Consider the following 14,334-nt stretch of genomic DNA (forward strand, 5'->3'; position numbering starts at 1 on the left):
ATTCCTACTGATTGGAGGTGGCCAATGTAACCTCTTGTTCAAGAAAAGGAAGAGAAACAAACAGAAAAATGAAAGAGCTGTTAGCCTTCATCAATCAGGGGGAAATTGCTACAGTCTATTCTAAAAGATGTGATAATAGAACACTTGGAAAGCATTCACGTGATCTGACTAAAGTCAGCATAGGTTTATGAAAGATAAATCATGCTTAATAATCTACTGGAGTTTTTTGAGGATGTAATTAGTAGAACAGATAAAGAAGAAACAGAGGATGCAGTGTATTTACATTTTCAGAAGGCTTTTGATAAGGTGCTAGTGTGCAAAATTTAAGCACACGGGAAGAGGGTATTCTCTTAGCATGGATCGAGAAAAGGTTAACAGACAGGTAACAGGGTGTAGGAATAAATGGGTCATTTTCAATAGCGGTGAATGATGAATAGCAGTGTACCTCAGAGAATAATGTTTGGGTTCCAGTTATCCATGATATTTAAAATGACTTGACAGAGGAAGCAAACGTACCAATCCCAAATTTATTGATGACACAAAACGAGGTGGGATTGACAAGTTGTGTGGAGGATGCAAGGAAGTTTTAGGACATGCTAGTGATTGGGCAAGTGTGGATATACAAATGGATACATCAGGTTAATGAAAGGAGACAGGCACGTGCAAAAATCAATAAGTATGTTGGCTTTCATTGCAAGAGGATTTGAGTTCAGGAGTAGGGATGCTTGATTGCAGTTATAGAGAGCTTAGGTGAGACCACAACTGGAGTAGTGTTTGCAGATTTGATCTCCCTACCTAAGACAAGATATACTTGCCACAGAGGGAGTGCAGTAGAAGTTCCCTAGGCTGAAATTGGGATGGCAGGACTGTCCCATGGGGAGAGACAGGTTCAAGGTCTGCATTCACTGAAAGTTTGAAGAATGAGAATGATTGAAAAGTAAATAATTCTAACCGGGCTGCACAGATGATATGAAGGGAGGAGGTCTCCTCTGGGAGGGGAGTCCAGAACTAGGGGTCACAGGCTCAGGACTGGGGTAAGACATTTAGGACTGAGATGAGGAAATATTTCTTCACTCAGATGGTGGTCAACCTGTGGAATTTGCTACCACAGAAGGCTGTTGAGGCCAGGTCATTGAGTATATTCAAGTAGAAAATTGCGAAGTTTTTTTTATATTAAAGGCCTTTATGTGGTATGGAGAGTAAGTGGGAATATGGTGTTGAGATAGAGGATCACCATGATCATACTGAATGTGGGAGCAGGCTCAAAAGACCACAGAGTTGTTTAATTGGTGATTAACATTCATTTCCTGGATGTGGTAAAATTGCAGAGCTTAAGTCTGATCTGTTGTTTAAAGGATCATTCAGCATGACTATTGCATGCTGCTTTTGCTGGGTAGCATCAAGTAGTCCTCTTGTTTGGTAGCTTCACCAAGTTAACAACTCATTTTATGTATGATTTGGAGGAGCTGGTGTTGGGGTACAGACAGTCTCACACAGGGCACCTCACACCTTCAATGCAGTATCTGTGCCGACAGGGCACTTATTGTTAAAGTTCACTTGAGAATGTAACTTTTTAAAAGAGTTCTAGGATTTACATATGGAAGAACTGAAATCAACATGGTTGTTCTAAAAGATGACAGATTTAACAAACAATCCAGATTTTTTCAATATATAATTTCAGTTGCATCACACTATAAACTTTTGCTGTAAATTCTTATGATCTTATACTCCACAATTACCTGAAGGAGCAGTGCTCTGAAATATAGTGTTTCCAAATAAACCTGGTGTTGTGTGATTTTTAACATCATTTTACATATGCTTGGTGCTGATCCTGGTATGCCCTCCTGTACTCTTCACTGAACCAGCATTAATCTTCCAGCTAGCTGGAAATGGTAGAGTTTTGATCCTTCACAGGATGTGGGCATAACTGGCTAGACCAGTATTTATAGCTGATCCTGAATTGTCCTGGAGTCCCGTGCAGGCCAAACTAGGTACGAACGGTGGATTTCCTTCCCTGTAGGAGATCAGTGAGCCAGGTCTTTTCCCTGAAGGACTTTTATAATCATTGACAGAGATCACCATTAAACAAGCTTTTCATTCCATATTTTATTTCTGTTGAATTCAAATTTCACCATCTGTCATGGTGGAATTCAAGCCCACGTTAATAGAACCTTGGCGTGGATCTCTGGATTTCTATTTCAGTTAATGTTACCACTTTACCATCAGAGGCTGTAGATTGTGGTTGAATACTATTCTGTTGCTGTTCATGGCCCACAGTGCATCTCAGAGCTGCTAGATCTGTCCAAAAGCAATTTGTTTTAGCATGGAAGTAGTGCGTCATAACTTGATGGAAGGTATCCTCAATGTGAAGGTGAGATATTATCTGGGAGGGCACTGGACACTCCAAACAATACTGTCAAGGTCAAGCATGCTTTTCCTTCTAGTTGGTTCCTTCATCGCCTGTCGCTGACCTAGTCTAACAGCTATGTCCTGTTGGACTTGACCAGCTGAGTCACTAGTGATGCAACCAAGGCACTCTTGGTGAGACGTCTTCCACTCAGAGTATGTTCTGCAGTCTTGCCACTCAGTGATGTTCAACATGGAGGATACTGAGACATCACCTGAATTGGGGGTGGGGGAAGCAGGTCACTAAGTGGTAGGAGGTTCCCTTGTCCATATTTTTAACTGGCATCATGTTAAAGATAAGGTCAAAAATACAACTGAGAAACAAGCTGAATACAGAAGGTTCTGAAGTGGAATTAAAAAGTCAGTAAGATTAGGAAAGGCGGATTATGAAAGTAAACTAGCAGCTAACATAAATTGGAATCCCAGTGTCTTCTACAGGCACACAAACAGCAAAAGTGGTAAAAAGAGAAGTGGACTGATTGGGCACAAAGGGAGGACTGCACGTGGAGGCAGATCATGGCTGAGGTATTCAATGAATATTTTGCATCTGTTTTTATGAAGGAAGTAAATGCTACCCAGGCCATGGTGATACAGGACGCAACTATATCAGCAGCAGCAGCAACTCGAAGGGCAGGAGCTTGCACCAGGGGGCCTACCGGGAGTGGTGAGTCACTGATTTGAGCTTTTATATTTGAAATCAGAGAGCAGAGGTTTCTGGGAAAGGAAGGACTTCTTTTTGTTTCCGTCCAGCTATATAAATCAGTGTTTTCTAAACCCGAGACCCTCCCTTCGTAGGGCGTCCCACCCAACCGCCTCCTCTAAGCTTAAAGACCAGGGACACATCAGGTAAGTGTATCTTGTTTTTTATTTTGTGATAAGGGGACAAGCAGGGATGGCAGTGCAGGGAGAGCAATGTTCCTCCTGCATGATGTTTGAGGTGAGGGACGCCATTAGTGTCCCATCCAAGTACATCTGCAGGGAGTGCACCCAACTCTCACTCCTCCAAGACCGTATTAGGGAACTGGAGCGGGAGCTGGATAAACTTCGGATCATTCGGGAGGCACAGGCTGTGAAAGATAGGAGTCACAGGGAAGTAGTTACTCCTAGGCATGAAGAAAGCTGGGTGACTGTTTGTAGGGGGAGAAAACAGTCAGTGGAGGGATCCCCTGTGTCATTCCCCTGAAAAACATGTATACCGTTTTGGATACTGTTGTGGGGGATAACTTACCAGGGCTATGCAGTGGGGCCCAGGTCTCTGGCATAGAGCCGGTCCCTGTTGCACATAAGGGAAGGAGGGAAAGGAGGAGTGTGTTAGTCATTGGGGACTCAATAGTTAGAGGCTCAGATAGAAGGCTTGGGAGCGAATGAGACTCGCGGTTGGTGTGTTACCTCCCAGGTGTTAGGGTCCGTGAGGTCTCGGATCGTATCTTTGGGGTCCTGAAGGGAGAGGGTGACCAGCCTCAAGTCATGGTCGATGTAGATACCAATGACAGAGGTAGAGAGAGGGATAGGGATGTAAGGCAGGATTTCAGGGAGCTCGGGTGGAAGCTGAGAACTAGAACAAACAGAGTTGTTATCTCTGGTTTGTTACCCGTGCCACGTGATAGCGAGGCAAGGAATAGGGAGGGATATCAGCTGAACACGTGGCTGCAAGGATGGTGGAGGAGGGAGGGTTTCAGGTACTTGGATAATTGGGGCTCATTCTGGGGAAGGTGGGACCTCTGCAAACAGGAGGGTCTTCACTTGAACTAGGGGTACTATTATCCTGGGTGGTAATTTTCTGGTGCTATTCAGGTGGGTTTAAACTAGCTCAGCAGAGGGATGGGAACCTGAGGTGTAGGAGCAGTGCTGAGGGGAATGAGAGTAGGGAGAACAGGGACAGGATTTCAGGTTCACAGGAATGTGCTGGCAGACAGCAAGCTGGTTTGATTTGTGTCTATTTCAAAGCCAGGAGTATCCGAAATAAGGTAGGTGAGCTTGCAGCATGGATAGATGCCTGGGACTTCGATGTTGTGGCCATTTCGGAGACATGGATAGAGCAGGGTGAGGAATGGATGTTGCAGATTCTAGGGTATAAATCTTTCATTAAGAACAGGCAAGTCGATAAAAGAGGGGGAGGTGTGGCCTTGTTAGTCAAGGATAATAAAACAGTGTCTGAAAGAACTTTTAATGAGGACTCGTCTACGGAGGTAGTTAGAAACAGGAGAGGAGGGGTCACACTGCTTGGAGTTTTTTTATAGGCCTCCGCAGAGTTCCAAGGAGGTGGAACAGAGGATTGGCAAAATTATTCTGGACAGGAGTGAAAGGAACAGGATGGTCAGTATGGGGGACTTCAACTTCCCCAACATAGAGTCATATAGATGTACAGCATGGAAACAGACCCTTCGGTCCAACCCGTCCATGCCGACCAGATATCCCCATCTGCCAGCACCCGGCCCATATCCCTCCAAACCCTTTCTACTCATATACCCAGCTAAATGTCTTTCAAATTTTGCAATTGTACCAGCCTCCACCATTTCCTCTGGCAGCTCATTCCATACACCCTCTGTGTGAAAACGTTGCCCCTTAGGTCTCTTTTATATCTTCCCCCTCTTACCCTAAACCTATGCCCTCTAGTTCTGGACTCCCCCACCCCAGAGAAAAGACTTTGTCTGTTTATCCTATCCATGCCCCTCATGGTTTTGTAAACTTCTATAAGGTCACCCCTCAACCTCCGACGCTCCGGGGAAAACAGCCCCAGCCTATTCAGCTTCTCCCTATAGCTCAAATCCTCCAACATCCTTGTAAATCTTTTCTGAACCCTTTCAAGTTTCACAACATCTTTCCGATAGGAAGGAGATCAGAATTGCACACAATATCCCAAAAGTGGCCTAACCAATGTCCTGTACACCCGCAACATGACCTCCAACCCCTGTACTCAATACTCCGACCAATAAAAGCAAACATACCAAACGCCTTCTTCACTATCCTATCTACCTGCGACTCCACTTTCAAGGAGCTATGATACCTCTTATGCTCACATCCAAATCATTTATGTAAATGACAAAAAAATAGAGGACTCAGCACCGATGCTTGTGGCACTCCACTGGTCACAGGCCTCCAGTCTGAAAAACAACCCTCCACCACCACCCTCTGTCTTCTACCTTTGAGCCAGTTCTGTATCCAAATGGCTGGTTCTCCCTGTATTCCCTGAGATCTAACCTTGCTAATCAGTCTCCCGTGGGGAACCTTGTCGAAAGCCTTCTTGAACATTGACTGGAAATGCTGTAACTCTAGTATATCAGATGAATACATTTTTGTCCAATGTGTACAGGAGGGTTTCCTGACACAGTATGTCGAAGGGCCAACAAGAGGGGAGGCCACACTGGATCTGGTGCTTGGTAATGAACCAGGCCAGGTGTTTGATTTAGCGGTAGGTGAGCACTTTGGAGAGAGTGCCCATAATTCAGTTATGTTTAGTTTAGCGATGGAAAGGAATAGATACATGCCACAGGTCAAGAGTTATCGATGGGGCAAGGACAATTACAATGCGATTAGGCAAGAATTAGGATGCACAGAATGGGGTAGCAAAATGGGGGGGATATGGGCAATCGAAATGTGGAGCTGGTTTAAGGAACAGATATTGCGTGTCCTTGATAGGTATATCCCTGTCAGGCAGGGAGGAAGTGATAAGGTAAGGGAACCGTGGTTTACTACAGAAATTGCATCTCTTGTTAAGCAGAAGAAGGAGGCTTGTGTTGATGAGGCAAGATGGTACAGATGAGGGGATGGAGAGTTACAGATCAGCTAGGAAGGATTTAAAGGCAGAGTTAAGAAGAGCAAAGAGAAGATATGAGCAGTCCTTAGTAAATAGAATAAAGGAGAACCCTAAAGCTTTCTATAGGTATGTGAGGATTAAGAGGATGACTAGGGTAGGAATAGGGCCAGTCAAAGACAGAAGTGGGAACTTAAGTGTGGACCCTGTAGAGATCAGAGAGGTGGTAAATGAACATTTCTCATTGGTTTTCACTCAGGAAAAGGAGGATATTGTACAGGAAAAGAATGAGGTACGAGATATTAGACTAGAAAGGATTGAGGTTAGTTACAAACAGGTATTATCAATTCTAGAGGGAGTGAAAGTAGACAAGTCCCCTGGGCCGGATGGAATGTATCCGAGGATTCTCTGGGAAGCAAGAGAGGTGTTAGCAGAGCCTTTGGCTTTGATACTTGAATCATCATTATCTACAGGTTTAGTATCAGAGGACTGGAGGATTGCAAATGTTGTGCCCTTGTTCAAGAAGAGCAATAGAGATGGCCCAGGTAATTATTGACCAGTGAGCTTTACTTCTGTTGTAGGAAAAGTTTTGGAAAGGATTACAAGAGATAAGATTTATAATCATCTAGCAAGCAACAGTTGATTTCAGATAGTCAACATGGTTTCGTCAAGGGCAGGTCGTGTCTCACAAAACTCTGAGTTTTTTGAGAAGGTGACCAAGCGTGTAGATGAAGGTAGGGCAGTTGACGTGGTATACATGGACTTCAGTAAAGTCTTTGGTAAGGTTCCACATGGTAGGCTGTTGGAGAAAATGCAGAGGCATGGAATTGAGGGTGATTTAGCAGTTTGGATTAGAAACTAGCTTTCTGAAAGAAAGCAGCGAGTGGTGGTTGATGGAAAATATTCAGCCTGGAGTCCGGTTATTAGTGGTGTGCTACAAGGATCGGTTTTGGGACCACTACTGTTTGTCATTCTTATAAATGACTTAGACGCAGGCACAGGTGGATAGATTAGTAAATTTGCAGATGACACTAAAGTATGAGGAGTAATGGACAGTGTGGAAGAATGTTGCAGGGGAACTTGGATAAACTGCAGAATTGGGCTGAGAGATGGCAAATGGAGTTCAATGCAGCTAAATGTGAGGTGATGCACTTTGGGAAGAATAACAGGAAGGCAGAGTACTTGATCGATGGAAAGAGTCTTGGTAGTGTGGATGTGCAGAGGGATCTTGGAGTCTATGTACATAGATCCCTGAAAGTTGCCACCCAGGTTGATAGTGCTGTTAAGAAGGCATACAGTATGTCCGGTTTCATTTGTAGAGGGATTGAGTTCTGGAGCCACAATATTATGCTGCAACTATACAAAACGTTAGTGCGGCCACACTTCTGGTCCCCATATTTCGGGAAGGATGTGGAAGCATTGGAAAAGGTGCAGAGGTGATTTACCAGGATGTTGCCTGGTCTGGAGGGAAGGTCTTATGAGGAAAGGCTGAGAGACTTGGGTCTGCTCTCATTGGAAAGAAGGCGGCTAAGAGGGGATTTGATAGAGACATACAAGATGATCAGAGGATTAGATAGACTTTCACTGTTTATCCTTTTTCTTAGGATGATAACATCAGCTTGTACGAGAGGGCATAACTACAAATTGAGGGGTGATAGATTTAAGACAGATGTCAGAGGCAGGTTCTTTATTCAAAGAGTGGTAAGGGTGTGGAATGCCCTGCCTGCCAATGTAGTTAACTCAGCCACATTAGGGAAATTTAAACAATCCTTGGATAAGCACATGGATGAAGATGGGATAGTGTAGGGGGAAGAGCAGAGAATAGTTCATGGGTCGGTGCAACATCGAGGGCCAAAAGGCCTGTTCTGCGCTGTGTTGTTCTATGTTCTAACTCAATCACAAGGAGTGTTTCAGTTTGATGAAAAACACGTTATTGGATAGATGATCGGTACATAAAGTGGACATGGCCCTGGGGCCGGATGAGATACATCCAAGGATACTGAGTTAGAGGCAATAATCTCTCAATATCTCCTAGATTTTGGGTGGTGCTTCAGGACTGTTTGAAAAATGTTGTAAGGATATGCCCAGCAATTAAAGACCAGTCAGTTTAACATTGTGGTGGGGAAACATAGAAAATAGGAGCAGCAGTATGCCATTCAGCCCTTCAGGCCTGCCACTCCATTCATTATGATTTGCCTGATCATTGAACACAATAGCCTGTTCTTGCTTTCCCCCACTCAATTTGATCTCTTTAGTCCCAAGTGCCACATCCAACTCCTTCTTGAAATCTTACAATGATTTGGTCTCAATTGCTTTGGGAGGTGGCACTTCCACAGGTTCGCCACTCTCTGGGTGAAAAAAGATCTTCTCATCTCAGTCTTAAATAGTTTATCCCATCTCCTTAGACTCTGACCCTTGGCTCTGATCGCTCCCACCATCAGGAACACCCATCAAGCATTTACTCTGTCTAGTCCCGAATTGGGGCTGTCAATTTGGTGCAATCAGGGAGGCCTGGCTGACAGATATGAAGAGGAGGGTCAGAGGTTCACCCTGGATAAATGTGAAATGATTCATTTTGGAAGGTCAAACTTGAATGTAGAATGCAGGGTTAAAGACAGGATTCTTGGCAGTGTAGAGGAACAGAGGAATCTTGTGTATCATGTCCTTTGATCTTTCAAAGTTGACACCCAAGTTGATAGGGTTGTTAAGAAGGCATATGGTGCATTGGCTTTCATCAGAGGAGGACTGAGTTTAAGAGCCGTGAGGTTATGCTGCAACTCTATAAAGCCCTGGTTAGACCACACTTGGAATATTGTGTTCAGTTCTGGTTGCCCCATTATAGGAAGGGTGTAGAAGCTCGAGAGAGGGTGCAGATGAGATTTACCAGTATGCTGCCTAGACTGGAGGGCATGTCTTATGAAGAAAGGTTGAGGGAGCTAGGGCTTTTCTCATTAGAGTGAAGAGAGATAAGAGGTGACTTGATAGAGATGTACAAGGTGATGAGATGTACAAGGGGATAGTTAGAGACTTTTTCCCAGGGCGGAAATGGGGGCATAATTTTAAGGTGATTGGAGGAAGGTTTAGGGGAGATCTCACATTCTCAAAGAATTCAATAAGGCTTTTGAGACATGATCTGTCCCTCACAAAGCCATGCTGACTATCTCCAATCAAGCTGTGCTTTACCAAATAATCATAAATCCCATCTCTCCGAATCCTCTTCAATAATTTGCCCATCACTGGTCCTTCCTGAAGAAGGGCTTATGCCCGAAACGTCGATTCTCCTGTTCCCTGGATGCTGCCTGACCTGCTGCGCTTCTCCAGCAACACAGTTTCAGCTCTGATCTCCAGCATCTGCAGACCTCAATTTCTCCTCACTGGTCTGTAATTCCCAGGATTATCCCTTGGACAAGGGAATAACATTTGCCACCCTCCAATCATCTGGCACTACTCCAGCAGACAGTGAGGACACAAAGATTATCGCCAAAGGTGCAGCAATCTCTTCCCTCATTTCCTGTAGTACCCTTGGGTATATCCCATCTGGCCCATGTTTCTATCCTCAAGTTTTACAAAATTTCCAGCACATCCTCCTTAACATCAACTTTGAGCGTGTCAGCCTTTTTCAGGCTGTCCTCACAAATGACAGGGTCTCTCTCACTGGTGAATACTAAAGCAAAGTATTCATTAAGGATCTCCCCTACCTCCTCTGACTCCAGGCACAAGTTCCCTCTATTATTCCTGATCGGCCCTACCCTCACTCTGGCCATCCTCTTGTTCCTCACATAAGCGTAGAGCACCTTGGGGTTTTCCTTAATCCTACCCACCAAGGCTTTCTAATGTCTCCTTCTTGCTCTTTGTAAATCCATTTTTCAGTTCCTTCCTGGCTACCTTGTAACCCTCTCGAGCCCTGTCTGATCTTTGCTTCCTCAACCATAAGTAAGCTTCCTTCTTCCTCTTGGTTCCATCGCTCCCTTGCCTCAGTGGGACAAACCCATCCAGCACTATCAGCAAATGATCCCGAAACAACCTCCACATTTCTGCCATGCGTTTTCCTGAGAATATCTGTTCTCAATTTATATTCCACAGTTCATGCCTCATAGCATTGTAATTTCTCCCACCTCCAATAAATTCCTTTCCCATACCGTCTGCTCCTATCCCTCTCCATGAGTATAGTAAATGTCAAGGAGTTGTGATCACTATCACCGAAATACTCTGCCACCAAGAGATCTGACACCTGACCTGGTTTGTTGTCAAGCACCAAAATCAATATGGCCTCCCCTCTCATCAGCCTATCTACATATTGAGTCAGGAATCCACCTTAGACACAGCTGACAAGATCTGCTCCATCCAAACTACTTGCACTACCAAAGTTCCAATCAACATTAGAGAAGTTGAAGTCACCCATGAGAGCAACCCTGTTACCTCTGCACCTTTCCAAAATCTGTCTCCCAATCTGCTTCTCCGTGTCTCTATTGCTATTGGGGAATCTATAGAAAACTGCCAATAAGGTGACTGCTCCTTTCCTGTTTCTGACTTCTACCCACACTGACACAGTAGACAAACCCTACTCAACGACCTCCCTTTCTGCGGCTGTGATACTATCCCTAATTTGCAATGCCACTCCCCTACCTCTTTTACCTCCCTCCCTATTCCTCTTGAAACAGCTAAACTCCAGAATATTCACCAACCGTTCCTGCCCCCGTGTCATCCAGGTCTTCTTAATGGCCACAACACTGTAGCTCCATGTACTGATTAATGGTCTAAGTTCATCACCCTTACTCCTGATACTTCGTGCGTTAAAATAGGCACAATTCAACCCTTCACACTGACTGCAACTTTGCCTTATCAACTGTTCTATTCTTCCTCACAGACACTCTGCATGTTGTATCTGGCTGTTCACTCGCTATCCCATCCTCTGATCTGTAGGTCTGGTTCCCATCCCCCTGCCAAATTGGTTTAAATCCTCCCAAAGTGCTCTAGCAAACCTCCTGCCCAGAACATTGGTACCCCTCCAGTTCAGGTGCAATCTGTCTTCCTTGTATAAGTCCCATCTTCCCCAGAAGGTATCCTAATGATCCACATATCTGAAGCCCTCCCTCCTACACCAGCTCTGCAGCCTCGTGTTCAGCTTCACTCACTGTCTGTTCCTAGCCTCACTAGCCCGTGGCACCAGTAGCCATCCTAAGACTAGTATTCTTCTCATCCTGCCTTTTAGCTTCCAACCTAACTCCTTATATTCACTTTTCAGGTCCTTATCCCTTTTCCGAACTATGTCATTGGTACTGATGTGTACCATGACTTCTGGCTGCTCACCCTCCCCCTTAAAAATCCTGTAGACTCAATCCAAGATTCCATCCACTCTTCTGATCTGGACTTTTGATCTTCAGAATTTTATATGCCCTGCCTATACTTCTCCAACCACAATAGCAGTGAAAAAACATCTGACTGTTCTCCAAGCACCTAAAATACCTCAAAAAAAGGAGCAGCTGTTACAGCCAAAAATTTTCCCGTCCTCCATCTTGGATTACCCAGTACGGGAGTTGGGAGGTCATGCTGCAGCTGTACAGGACATTGGTTAGGCCACTGTTGGAATATTGTGTGCAATTCTGGTCTCCTTCCTATTGGAAAGATGTTGTGAAACTTGAAAGGGTTCAGAAAAGATTTACAAGGATGTTGCCAGGGTTGGAGGGCCAGCTTTTTCACGCAGAGGGTGGTACGTGTATGGAATGAGCTGCCAGAGGACGTGGTGGAGGCTGGTACAATTGCAACATTTAAGAGGCATTTGGATGGGTATGTGAATAGGAAGGGTTTGGAGGGATATGGGCCGGGTGCTGGCAGGTGGGACTAGATCAGATTGGGTTGGGATATCTGGTCGGCATGGATGGGTTGGACCGAAGGGTGTGTTTCCGTGTTGTACATCTCTATGATTCTATGTTTTCTGTTTTATTCATGAATAAGCATGCCGGTATTTGGGGTATTACAGGGAGATGATTTAAGTTGTATGATAATACATTGGTATTCTTTCCCTTTTCTTGACCAATTAAATTTGGAAAATGTTAATAAAATAATTTATAAAAAGACAGCTGATGGATGTACTATATTTAGATTTTTAGAAAACTTCCAACTAAATCTCCCATAGAAGTTTATTTAGAAAGACTAAAGCATATGGGATAGGAGGCATGGATTAGTGATTAGCTTAAAGACAGAAAACAGAGGGCACCATTAAGGATCACTACATGGGCCTCAGCTGTTCACAACACAGATCAATGATTTGGGTGTGGGGACCAAAAGTAATATTTTCAAACTTGCAGATAAATCAGAAGTAAGTGTGAATGTATTGTGAGGAAGGTGCAAAGCAACTTGAGAAGGATTTGGATAAGCTTATTGAATGGGCAAAAGCTTGCCAGATGGACTGTAACAAGGGAAAATGTGAAGTTATCCACTCTGGCAGGAGAAACTTACGTGCAGAGTATTTCGAAATTTGTAGGTAGTTAGAAAATGTACAAAGGTGTCCTTGTCGATAAATCACAGAAGGCTTACGTGCAGGTGCAGCAAGTTATTGAGAAGCCTAAGGAACGTTAGTTTTTACTCCAAGAGGATTTAAATGTAGTAGAGAAATCTTGTTACAACTGTACAAGAGCTTGGTTAGACTACCTCTAGATTCGAGTCCTTATCTCAGGAAGATATTATTATTACAAAGGGAGTACAACAAAGGTTCACCAGATTTATCCTGGGATGGTGGGATTGTCTCAGGAAGAGAGATTGGGCAACTGAGCCTGTATTCTCTACAGTCTCGAAGATTGAGAGATTATCTCATTGGAACTTACACAATACTGAAAGGGATAGACAGATAGATGCGGGTAAGGTGTTTGCTCTTATTGGGGAGTCTCGGACTAGGAATAAAAAGAATCCCACTTTGGCCCAAAATGAGGAGAGCCCATTTCACTCAGAGGGTTGTGAACCTCTTGAATTTTCTATCCCAAGTCACTCAGTCAAAATGGCGGCGGAGTAGGATGCTCCAACCACAGCTCCTTCTGTTTTTTTCTCTTTTCTCTTGTTTGGTCTTTTGGCCTGGTCTCCCAATGGCTTATGACTGGTCCTGGTCTTGTCTCTTGGCAGCTCATAGCGTCTCTCGGTTAGTCCCGGCATGGTCTCTCGGTGGCTCTCGGTTAGTCCCGGCCTGGTCTCCAGGCGGCTCTCGATTAGTCCTGGCCTGGTCTCTCGGTGGCTCTTGGTTAGCACAGCCAGGTCTCTCGGCAGCTCTCGGTTAATCCCAGCCGGTCTCTCTCGGCATCTCCCGGTTAGTCCCAGCCTAGTCTCTCGGCTGCTCTTGGTTAGATCCAGCCTGGTCTCTCGGTTAGACCAAGCTGGTCTCTCGGTTAGTCCCGGCCTGGTCTCTCGGCAGCTCTCAGTTAGTCCCGGCCTGGTTTGTAGATTCCTGAAGAAGGACTCATGCCCGAAACGTCGATTCTCCTGCTCCTTGGATGCTGCCTGACCTGCTGCGCTTTTCCAGCAACACAGTTTCAGTTCTGACCTCCAGCATCTGCAGTCCTCACTTTCTCCTGGTTTCTAAGTTAGTCCAGGCCTGATCTCTCGGTTAGTCACGGCCCGGTCTCTCGGCAGCTCTTGGTTAGTCCTAGCCTCGTCTCTCTGTTAGTCCCGGCCTGGTCTCTAGGCGACTCTCGGTCAGTCCCGGCCTGGTTTCTAGGCGTCTCTCAGTTAGTCCCAGCCTGGTCTCCTGGCATCTCTCTGTTAATTCCGTCCTAGTCTCTCGGGATCTCTCGGTTAGTCCCAGCCAGGTCTCTCAGTTAGTCCCGGCCTGGTCTCTTGGTAGTCCCAGCCTGGTCTCCCAGCATCTCTCAGTTAGTCCCAGCCTGGTCTCTTGACGGCTCTCGGTTAGTCCCGGCCTGGCCTCTTGGAGTCTCTCGGTTAGTCCCAGCCTGGACTCTTGGTGTCTCTCAATTAGTTCCAGCCTGGTCTCTCGGCGAGTCCAAGCCTGGACTCTCGGCATCTCTCGGTTAGTCCCTGCCTGGTCTCTCAGTGGTTCTTGGTTAGTCCCGGCCTGGTCTCTCGGTGACTCTCACTTAGTTCCAGCCTGGTCTCTCGGCAGCTCTTGGTTAGTCCCGGCCTGGTCTTCTGATGGCTTGTGGTGGTGTCTCAGCTCAGCATGCAATCGG

At 45.3% G+C, this 14,334-nt stretch overlaps 1 protein-coding gene and 1 long non-coding RNA gene across 3 annotated transcripts in view; one reads left to right on the forward strand and one right to left on the reverse strand.

The window, feature by feature from the left end:
- Positions 1–14,334, reverse strand: part of agap3 (ArfGAP with GTPase domain, ankyrin repeat and PH domain 3) — a 660,759-nt gene that overhangs the window by 179,309 nt on the left and 467,116 nt on the right. The window lies entirely within an intron of this gene.
- On the forward strand, positions 13,053–14,118 carry LOC122548783. Its single transcript, XR_006311336.1, has 3 exons — positions 13,053–13,373; positions 13,406–13,423; positions 13,966–14,118. It is a non-coding gene; the product is annotated as an uncharacterized LOC122548783 (long non-coding RNA).

The sequence above is a fragment of the Chiloscyllium plagiosum genome, chromosome 4, assembly GCF_004010195.1.
Source record: "Chiloscyllium plagiosum isolate BGI_BamShark_2017 chromosome 4, ASM401019v2, whole genome shotgun sequence".
NCBI classification, from domain to species: domain Eukaryota; kingdom Metazoa; phylum Chordata; class Chondrichthyes; order Orectolobiformes; family Hemiscylliidae; genus Chiloscyllium; species Chiloscyllium plagiosum.